The sequence below is a fragment of the Rattus rattus genome, chromosome 1, assembly GCF_011064425.1.
Source record: "Rattus rattus isolate New Zealand chromosome 1, Rrattus_CSIRO_v1, whole genome shotgun sequence".
In the NCBI taxonomy this organism is placed as follows: Eukaryota; Metazoa; Chordata; class Mammalia; order Rodentia; family Muridae; genus Rattus; species Rattus rattus.
The window spans coordinates 134,285,667-134,297,392 of NC_046154.1; positions in this window are offsets into that span (position 1 = coordinate 134,285,667).

The window sequence follows — 11,726 nt, forward strand, 5'->3', positions numbered from 1 at the left end:
ACTAAAAATAATTCTTTTGCAGGCATTCTTATCTAATGCTGGGGATGTGGCTCAGTTGGGGGAGCGTACTTAATAACCTTCCTGCACAGCACCACCAACTGGGGGACAAGTGTTCAAATGCCCAAGACTATGGGGCGCATTTCTGTTCAAACTGCCACACCTGGAGTCTGTTCATGGCACATGATGGGTTCCTAATGGGTGATTATTATAGAGGGAAAGCAGATTGCCATGTGAGATTCTGCCAGAATACTGTAGCTTTGTCAGTCTTTGTACCTGGTGACTTCCGATATCCCAATCCCGACTGCTTGACTTCCGTCACCGTGTGGCTTCCACGAAGACACACTTCCACTTTGAGCTGATTCTAAGGAGCAAAGGAAGAAGAAGACCGGGGGAACAGTCACTCTGCCAAGAACAGTCTTTTAGGGAAAATTAACTCATTCATGTTTATTCACTTACAAAGCAAAGAAGCATCTTCTCGATATCTGGGACTTTATTTGCTGTTTATCACCCTATCTGTCATAGCAGACCCAGTGGGAGAGCTGAAAAGGACATGAGGGGAATGCCCTCATATCTAGAAAAGGCCAAATATCCTGTGCGATCAAAGATCTTTAGTAAGAATTCAAAAATGGAAAATCTACTACCTAAGCAGGATTTGTCATTTTTAGATGTGCATGGAAAGTTGTATTATATTTCTGGTTGTATTTAAGTTAAAGCCAAGCGAAATAACAATATATAATAAGCATAAACACTCCAATCATCTCTAACACATCTCTATAATCTTCTACTATAATTTCTTTGGTTCAGGTAACATAAGGTTAGTCTCACACATGAGCATGAAGCATAAAGGTGACAATGATTTCTAAAACTCTATTTTGAAATAGTGCTCATGTAGCTCTATTTGCTATGTAGCAGAAGATGATCTTGGTCTTCTGTTCCTCCTGTCTCCTGCCACTGTTCCTGCGTGCTGGGGTTACATATGTGCACCATTGCACTGTTAATGTGATGCTCAGTGCAAGCTTAATAAGAACTCTCTCGGGTCTGTTATTCAACATGGTCTTACCTGCCATGCCGCTCCTGGTCATCAGTTACTTTGCAGTTTAAATGCAGCCTCTTCCAAGAGACTTCTGTAGTCTCGTGTCTACCAATCACATCCCATCTCTGGGTTCATATCAACCTGTTTTATTCTTAGCACAGAGGGCAGCACTGAGGATGAAAGGAAGGCACAACCAAACAGGGAAAAGCATTGTGGGGAACTGGATTCTGGCTGTTCTATAGTCAGGGAAAGCAAAGACAGGGGATGGAATAGAAAGTACCCGGGACTTGAATAGAGATCAAAAGCTATCTATCTAAGTGGGACTGTGGTATCACGATGGTAAAAAGTAATCAAATTCAGTGTGACCTTTGCCTGTGGCATCCCTCACGGGCTGCTGCTTGAGCACTCGTCCCCCTCCTGGTGAGCTATTTGAGGCAATTGTGCAACCTTTAGGAGGTGAAATCTATCTGCAAGAAGGGGATTAGTAGAAGATCCTGTCCTGCATCCTGATGCCTTGAGATGAGAGGAACCCCAGCAGTACACAACTATCATGCTGCTTCTGCTCCCTGTTTTAAGTTGCTTCCGGTTAGGTCTTCAATCGAAACTACAAAAAAAAAAGTAACTAAACTAAAAGCAGATCTGTCCAAATACAGCTGAGACACAAGGAAATATGCTTGCCAGCCAGGACCTTCAGAAGCTTTTCAATGTGCCACCACTGTCTTCCAAAATTCCATACAAATGGATACATATGTCACTGTTCTCTCTCTTTTGGAAACTGTAACACTGGAGATTCAATAACTACCCAAGCACAAAGTCTAGCATAAATGGCTCTTATAATGTGGACCTAAAGCATGGAGTGAATGGTAGCACTTTTGTTAAGGTAATTGGGGCATGGTAGAAGGTGGATTTGAGAGAGTAACCACTCAGGACGGCTGTATTAATTTTCTATTGCCCACAAAACATCCAAATGAAGGTCTCATTTGACATACTCTGGGGCTCAGGGAAAGTCTCAACTTGAAACTGTAACTTACAGCATGTTTGGTATACAGACAACACTAAGTAGCACGTGACCAAATGAGATCACCTGAGAAGGAAGAGTCAAGGAATGAGCCCTGGGCACTCCAAGGCTCAGCAGAGACACTGTCTGCCTTCACCCTCCAGACCTATGTTTCTTGACTGCAGTATGAGATTGTATGTTCTGACCACTTCTGTGTGAGTGGTTCTTCATTTCTGTGATAAGGTGCCAGAAATAAATCAACTCAAAGAATAGTTCACTTTGCTTGGTGGTTTCATGGGTCATGGGTCACTTGTCATGTGCTGGGTCTGGCTGTAGTGGGAGAGAGAATTATGGAAGCATGTTAAATGAAGTCTGTTTATCACATCACTGACAGGAAACAACGGGAGAGAGGAAGGTGTTAGGGTCTAAACATGCCTTGCAAGGTTAACTCCCCAAGTGGACTACCTTCCTTCCCCTCGGCCCCACTTCCTATAAAACCTGTACCATTTTCCAGAAGTGTCACAAACTGGTAACCAAACCTCCAACACGTGTTCCTTTGGGACTCCAAGGATAAGAGATCATTTTCACACTACTTGAAGAGAAATTGCTGACAGCACCAAGGGAGAATAGTCATGGCTATCAGCACATTTTCTCCTTGTAGAATATAGAGAAAATCATCTTCTCAATTGTTCTGACAATTACAATCTCTCCACTTGAGACATCTGCTTATCCTGGGCCCCAGACTCTTTGAAATATGAAGGGACACACTACAACTTACTGGTGTTTTCATTTGTTTGACCTTCAGAACCATGTCTGAAGTAGTGCATACTGACAAGAGTCTTTAACTGACTTAGTGTTCGGTGACACTAAATGACCTGCTTTAGACTGGGCATGATAAGATGAGTTGAGACTCCAGCTACATCTTGGGGACCTACATTGCTTGCCCTGTCTGCAGCCATGTACTCACTCAGCACCCCAGTGTGCTCCAGAGCCATGCCTGAGTCTCCCACGAATTTTACCAGACGAGAAGGGTAACCATACAAGCACCTAACCCTATCTCTTTTGCTAGCCCAGAGGCCTCTGGGTTGGTGGTAGTTAATGCCAAGACAACGTGGATTATGAATAAGAGTCATAGAAGGAGTCAGACAGGAACTGGGCAAATTCTCACACTTACTCTGGGAGGCTCTGCAAAACACAAATTCTCAAAACCATGAAGCTCACCCACTCTCTTTAACAAAAACAAAACTATACCCAAAAGTCAGACAAAACTAATCAAGAGCTTTTAAAACCACAGTTGTATAACTGAGCTGTTATAAATGGTGGGGGGATGTGAAAATGAATCTGGTAGAAGAAAAAATGGGATGGAGAACAAAACAAACAAACAAAAACCAGCCTTGGCCTCCTGTGTTTGTGTGAGAAATGGCCTTCCTTCAATCCCTACTCTAAATGTTGCCTCCATATCCCCTCCTATGGATATTTTTGTTCCCCCCTTTAAGAAGGAGTAAAGCATCCACACTTTGGTCATCCTTCTTCTTGAGCTTCATGTGGTCCATGGATTGCATCTTGGGTAATTCCTTGATCCAGCCACATACAGCTGCGATCTAAAATGGCTCCTAGCAAAAAAAAAAAAAAAAAAAAAAAAAAGTGAGACAGAACGAAGGACCCCAGGGCAGTGGCCACCTCCTTTGTCTCCACAGAAATCCTCCTGGAACTGGCATCCAAGCTTATCACATGCACTTTCATTGAAATGGTGCCAAGTCCCCATTGGAAAGAAGCTCTTACTAGGAATGGCCAGGAAGCGAGACCACCAAGAAGCATCCAACTTTCAAAGTACAAGGCAATGATCCTTGCTACCAAATGTAGAGGAATGGAGAGTCCTTTACCTGGAGAATATGAACAGTGAAGTCCCCCATCGCCTTACCCAGCTCAGGGAATGAGCTCAGCATACAACCCCTGCTCAGTCCTCAGCATCAAAACAGCAAAAGAGCCAACCCCCTCTTAAAGTGGAATTCACTGTCTTTGCAGTTATAAATCTACCTCAATATCACAAGGGCCAGTCTATTCTCTTTGCCAGTCACGAAGGACCAGGCACCTACGACTATAGCTCTGTGATTTGAGTCAGAGTTTCCATATCACATGTGCTCAGCTCAGATAATTTCCCAGAGAGGGCTAGATGATCCTGTCCCAAAGGCAAGACCTGATTCAGCCTTGCTTATATACTTATAAATACTGTCTTTGGTTCTGAAAGTCCTGATGTGAAATAGTATTAGCTAAGTGCCAGTCCCCCAGAACCCAAACAGGCCAACTAGCCCCTAGAGAGAAATTGTAGAAAAGAATAAAGTCCTTCCACAGTGTCCTTGGAGTATGGGTTCCATGACCCCAGATAAATCCTGATTGAAGAGCCTAGAGACATTGGAGTGCATAGGGTATGCTGTGATTTAAGGTGGACTTCTGGGAAATTCACACACATCAGCAGCACGGCATTGTCTCAAGGTAGAAAGATAAATGCACGTTTTAGTGATTAAAATCACTGGAATTTGGAGAGTGAGGAGAGAAAGATGAGAGAGATGAGAGAGAGATATCTACCTTGGGGCACTTGGTGGGTAAAAATATTAAAAAGAAAATCACCAACTCAGTGGCTCATCAACAAGAGAAATATTGTTTCTTACGAGTCCTAGGGGCTGAGATATTCAAAGTGAAGTCGTCAAACAGACTGATGTTTGGTGAGGGTTCACAGGTAGTCCCAACTCCGTGTAGAGGAAGATACCCAATGAACATTCTAGAATGTCATGCTGGAGACCTGATTCCATACTAAAAGGCTCCACTCTCCTATCCATCACATCCCAACATCTCCTAAGATGACAGCTAAGGCTCTCATCACATTCTGGGTCAGGATTTCACAGTGTGCACTTAATAGGAGCACAAACATCCATCCAGACTACAGCTCACACTCCTGCCCCGACCTTCGCATCTCTCTACATGCAAGGAATTTGGAGGTAAGGAACAGGGGTACTTGCTGAACTCCCCTGCATCTAAATCACAGCAGCACTGTGTCAACATCAGAAAAGCTACCCAGTTACAAATCTAAAACACTGAAACCTGTGGTATCTGCCACTTACTTTTCATGCCGCTATTCCCTAAGAAGTTATGCATAACCGCAGTTTAGACAGAACTCACATTTATCCTATCCTCTAAGTACTCTAGGGATGACTTCGAGTATTGGGGAAGACACATTGACTGTGAGTAAGCACAACACCACTTTTTATCAGCAACTTGAATATGTGAAGATAAACTATCAGTGAGGGCCACAGAGCTCCAGGTTCTGAGGACACTCTGGGAGGACTATGTCCCAAGGATAGTATTTGTGAGACACGGCAAAGTATGTAAACAGGGCTGGATACAGTCTAGTCTTTAGGACAGTATCATTTGGCCCTCTGTGCCCGAACACATGTGCTATGGGAACTCTGACTCCAATCACAGAGCTGTAGTCATTGTGACTGTCGAAGAAAATAGACTGGCTTTTGTGATATCAAGGTAGAGTTATATAACTGCATTGACCTAGTGAGTTCAACTTCAAGAAGGAGTAGGATCTTCCGTTGTTTCGGTGCTAAGGATTGAGCATGGCATCCTGTATTGTACTCACTCTAGTTGCATCTGAGACCCAGGAGATTAGGAGAGCCTGGGAATTTGTATCTTAAAAAGTTCCCCACTCCGCAGGGAGACAAATAACCCTATTAAAAAGTGGGGTTCAGAGCTAAACAAAGAATTCACAGCTGAGGAATGCCGAATGGCTGAGAAACACCTAAAGAAATGTTCAACATCTTTAGTCATAAGGGAAATGCAAATCAAAACAAACCTGAGATTTCACCTCACACCAGTGAGAATGGCTAAGATCAAAAACTCAGGTGACAACAAATGCTGGCGAGGATGTGGAGAAAGAGGAACACTCCTCCATTGTTGGTGGGAGTTGCAGACTGGTACAACCATTCTGGAAATCAGTCTGGAGGTTCCTCAGAAAATTGGACATTGAACTGCCTGAGGATCCAGCTATACCTCTCTTGGGCATATACCCAAAAGATGCCCCAACATATAAAAAAGACACGTGCTCCACTATGTTCATCACAGCCTTATTTATAATAGCCAGAAGCTGGAAAAGAACCCAGATGCCCTTCAACAGAGGAATGGATACAGAAAATGTGGTACATCTACACAATGGAATATTACTCAGCTATCAAAAACAATGACTTTTATGAAATTGTGAGGCAAATGGTCAGAACTGGAAAATATCATCCTGAGTGACCTAACCCAATCACAGAAAAACACACATGGTATGCACTCATTGATAAGTGGCTATTAGCCCAAATGCTTGAATTACCCTAGATGCCTAGAACAAATGAAACTCAAGACGGATGATCAAAATGTGAATGCTTCACTCCTTCTTTAAAAGGGGAACAAGAATACCCTTGGCAGGGAATAGAGCAGCAAAGATTAAAACAGACACAGAAGGAACACCCATTCAGAGCCTGCCCCACATGTGGCCCATGCATATACAGTCATCCAATTAGACAGGATGAATGAAGCAAAGAAGTGCAGGCCAACAGGAGCTAGATGTAGATCTCTCCTGAGAGACACAGCCAGAATACAGCAAATACAGAGGCGTATGCCAGCAGCAAACCACTGAATTGAAAATAGGACCCCCGTTGAAAGAATCAGAGGAAGAACTGGAAGAGCTTGAAGGGCTCGAGACCCCATATGAACAACAATGCCAAGCAACCAGAGCTTCCAGGGACTAAGCCACTACCTAAAGACTATACATGGACTGACCCTGGACTCTGACCTCATAGGTAGCAATGAATATCCTAGTAAGAGCACCAGTGGAAGGGGAAGCCCTGGGTCCTGCTAAGACTGAACCCCAGTGAACTAGATTGTTGGAGGGAGGGCGGCAAGGTGGGGAGGATGGGGAGGGGAACACCCATATAGAAGGGGAGGGGGAGGGATTAGGGGGATGTTTGCCCGGAAACCGGGAAAGGGAGTAACAATCGAAATGTAAATAAGAAATACTCAAGTTAAAAAAAAAAAAAAAAAAAAAAAAGTTCCCCACTGAGTATGGTAGTGTGAGTTATACTCTCAGCCAGCTAAAGCAAGGTTACTGCTATTTCATGGTCGGCTTAGGCAATGTACTAAAATCCTCCTTGAAGAAGGAGAAAGAGGAGGAGCCAAAGAAGAGAGGAAAAGAAGAGGAAGAAAAGGGGAGAGGAATTGATTTTTTTGTTGTTGTTGTTGGCAAATTTTTGTGTTTCATTCACACTGACCAGCAATTTCCCAACACTGCTGTCTTTCCCTCCTTTGCTTCTGATGTGGAGCAGATGCTTATCATGTACAAATAACAGAAGATAGAAGAATAAAGAACCCAGTATCCAACACAGGATTTAAGTCCTGGGTCAGTATGTTTGGCCTGGGAGGGCCTTACCTCCTTCTCTGAGTGAAAGAAAGGATCCCTGAACCCTACAGTCACCAGCATCTTTAGGCAACAGCATGGCTGGTAATAAGAGAACGAAATGACAGAGCCCTGGCAGGACTGAAGAGAGGAGTAAAACACTTAGTCTTGCTCTATGGGTGTATGAGAAGAAGGGGACACCATGGCAGGCTCTGCTAAAGACAGAGAGAAGGGGGAAAGAAAACAAAAAACGCTGACTAGATGGATAGTGTTTGCTCCATTATTTAATGGGGGGATGCATATGAAGTCAAACACACTTTCTGATGATAGTGTCCTATTGTCATTGTTAATGAAGTTGAGCACCCTCCAGCATCCCCTCTAAGTCTCTGGCCATTAATACCTTTGTTCATGAAAGGGTGGGAGTAAGGAGAATGATACACACATCAATAACACATACATGAATACAATGAAAGACACCAAGAAGGGACTGTGCTTTAAATGAGGGAGCGGGCAGAGAAAGAAGTGACATTGAAATCAAAAGCCAACAGGGAGAAAGCTGAAAGGGGACTCACACATTCGAAGCAGGGGGACCGTCTGTGTAAAGGCGGAAGCCTAGAGTTCTGCAACAGCTGAGCCTTGGGAATGGCCAAGGAGGAGATCCGGGATGGTGCAGCAAACTCTATACTTCATCTGGGAGAGCTGGGTCAGGGCACACTCTGCACACTTCTCTGCCAACAGTGGTAGCCTGGCAGCCCGACACACAGGCACAACCCTGCTCGGTACCAGCTGTTCACCCTGAGTACGCATGGAATTAATCAAGGCACTCAGTACTCCAGAGAGCCAAATGCATCCGTTCGCACAGTGACGCCAGGCTTGACTGAATGCCACGATGACTCCAGAGTGCTAAGTCTTGGAACCTCTGTCCGGGCAACATCCTATGTATGTCATCTCATTCTTTGACAGGCAGGGATTTGGTTCAGTAGGAAAGCCCATGGCATAGGCCTGAAGCTCTGGGTCCTATCTCTAGTACTAGGGTTAAAAAAAAAAAAAAAAGATAAAAATCTACACTGTTGTCTTTTGTTTGTTTGTTTGTTTGTTTGTTTGTTTTTTAAAAGTGTGCACTTTGAGTCAAGTGTCACATATAGTTGCTACCTTGTAATTAATTATATCCCTGCCGGACAACTATCGGTATGGATATTCCTACTTGCATAGAACTATCATGAGGTTTAAGAGTTAATGAAAGGCTAGGTTTTCTGAGTTTATATTGATATGCTGAAATAGTTTACAAGGACTATACTACAAGGTTGTTGCTATAACATAGTACCCTGTGAAGAATGACAAGAGGGGACATTGGCACATGCCATCTGCCTTTCCCAGATAGACAGCTTCATTTCCTAGTGATCCAACAATGATTCTTTTTTTTCTGTCCCCCCTCTCTCCCCCTTCTTTCTTTCTTATTGAAGACAGAACTTCACTGTACAGTTCAGACTGGTCTCCACCTTATGATGAGCCTCAGTTTATACCCGAACTCACAACTCTCTTCCTGTTTCAGCATCCCAGGTATAGAGGTTATAGGCATATGCCAACATAACTGATTTGTACGTCATTTGTAAGTCATTTGCTAATGATGTTCTGTGTCTTTTTTTTTTCAACAGAGAGCGTATTGACTCACTCACTGAGTGATTTATAACATATGCTCTGACTACACAACTCTGAGAGTTCGGCTGTGGCATTCTTACTAGGCCTTGCCATAATCTTCAGAATGTCATTTGGCAGGCATAGGATTGTAAACATTTTATACCAAAGGGACCACAGAGTTAAGAGAAAAGGCTTTACCCTCACCCTACGCATTATGCTCTGTATTGTCCTTGGAATGTATAAAATGGAACTACAATTAGACATTACCTTCCCACACACAACACTTCTGGTTGTGCTATGGGAACAAGAATGCTAGTCATGAGATCAATTCACTAGTCAAGTTGTCTTAACAATACAGAAATTCACCAGCATCTCCTTGCCCCCACAGAAACTCATAGGTGGTTTGGGATTTGTGTGAGGAACAGTTTCTCTTTGCAGGTCCATGGTGGGCTCTGTAGCGTCTGCAGTGGGATACACTGTAATGTTCAGCTAAAAGGCATGCAGGGCTGTGGAAACCAAAGGTAGTTCTATGGAATGTCTTAACTCTAGATGCTAAGGCATTTTATGCATTTGACTTATCAAGAAAGTTCTGAAAATCTTACTCCACGGTCTCTTCTTGAGTTCACTGTGAACTAAGGGCTTTGACGTTAAAGTGACATATACTCCCAACTTAAAACAATGAAAGTCCCGAGCATTCCCAGCACTGAAGTACACCGCGGGGCAGCGTGAGGGGAGCCAGCCGTTGCTCCCAGTGTCTGTTCTCACTCTTCCAGAGGCCCTTCCCCATCTCTCCCTTTTGTCTTGACCTGCCTCCTTCTCCTGACTTTAGTGGTGAATTATTACCAGGATCATCATCATCAGTAGTGCTAATAACCGTCAACATGTAAGCAGTAAACAGCGCTGCAAAACCAGGCTCTGCTGATGGAGAAACGGGACACACAAGAAAATGGACCCAGGAACTCGGGAGGGAGCGGTGTGTCATGTTTGCCTTCTCCACTGCAGATCTAAGTAGATGTGTTGATTTCTAACCAGAACACTGTAGCCTAGGTTATCCCTTTTCCTCATCCGGCTCAGAATTTTTCTCTTCCTATCTCCTCTTTCTCTAGCTAAGTCACCCAGTCCTCATTCCTTTAATTTGATAAAATACACTCAATGCTCTATGATCTCCTTGGAACGTGGGTAGAAATCTAGACGGTCTTGTAGCCTGTGTCCTAAGGTAGGCAAATTAGAACCAACTTTGCCATCAGACAGGAAAAATTCCATTTCTAAAGCTGATTTACACAGAAGACAGAGAACTAAAAGCTTCTAAATGATTTTTACCACCTTTTTCAAGCATATACAAGTCACATATAATTTAAGTATTTATAGTCTGGAGTGAAGACATATTTAAAGCTCATAAAATCTTAAACATCAAGATCTAAACTGTGGGACTTTGTAGAGTAAATATCAAATTTATAGGCCTTGAGGACCTGCCTGCCATCAACTTAACAGGTGAGAGAACTACGAGAGATGTTTTATCAATATTTGTCTGCTGCAAAGTGCAGCACACAACAGCAAAGGAAATGTCTCTCCGCTCAATTAGCACAGTGACAGTAAATGAAAGTGTCACTGCTAATGCATTGGTTGGAGTTAGCCCCGCCACCTGCATTCTGTTCACATCAAATAGTGCAGCAGTAATCGGTTTTGGTCAGTTTGGAATGACTGTGTTAGGATCAATCAAATGCATTTTGGTAATGGTTCAGGGGGGGAAAGTCACGCTGAACAGTAAGGAAGTTACCGCTTCTGTATCAGGACCACCACCCCACAGCCACGTGATGTCAGACTCTGCGGGTCTTTAAAAACTTACATTTCCAATTAGGAAATCAATAACAACAGTGTGTAAGTAGATAAGTAGGCCTGGTAGTGAAACATGCTTTCTTTAATCCACTTAAAGGCTCTGTGTGACATGAGAAGGCTACAGTGATTTATTCGATTTGAAATTTTCTAAAATTGCCTCCTTCGATAAAACCACCTCTCAAATCTAATCGGCAGAATGCATAAAAACCACAGTCAGTAACAACTGCCTCTGCTTTCATACCATGTGAGTCCTTGGCCGCGTAAGTTAGCTTTTAATAGTGTTTTAAGATACCGTATGCCTTCATATATGTGACGTACCTAATAGGCTAATGTGTAGAGGTGGAAGAATGGATTTCAGCACTCAGAAGACAGAGGAAGGTAGCTGTCTGTGAGTTCAAGGCGTGAGTTACAGGTAAACCAGGGCTGCACAGCGAGAACCTGTCCCCCAAAAGAAAGTAGAATGGAGTTTATTGTGATGAGCTAGAGACAGTCACCGTGTCACAGGTTGCAGTCAGTGCGGGATGGTGCAAAGTTCTGGAGCGTAGTAAGAGGATCAGTTACACGACAGTGGGAACGTCAGAGGTCACTCTGTGCTTCAAGATGAATTTGGCGGTACATTTTTCTGTGTTTTACTATGTTTAAAAATTGAAATATGGGGCACTTACTTAGGGCCTTGCAGCCTGGATGGCAGGGGTCCGAAACAAGACAACACTGACCTGGAGCTGTGGGGAGCGAGCCCAAGACTGTCATATGTCTAGCACCCTAGGCTCTAGACAATGAGTTAG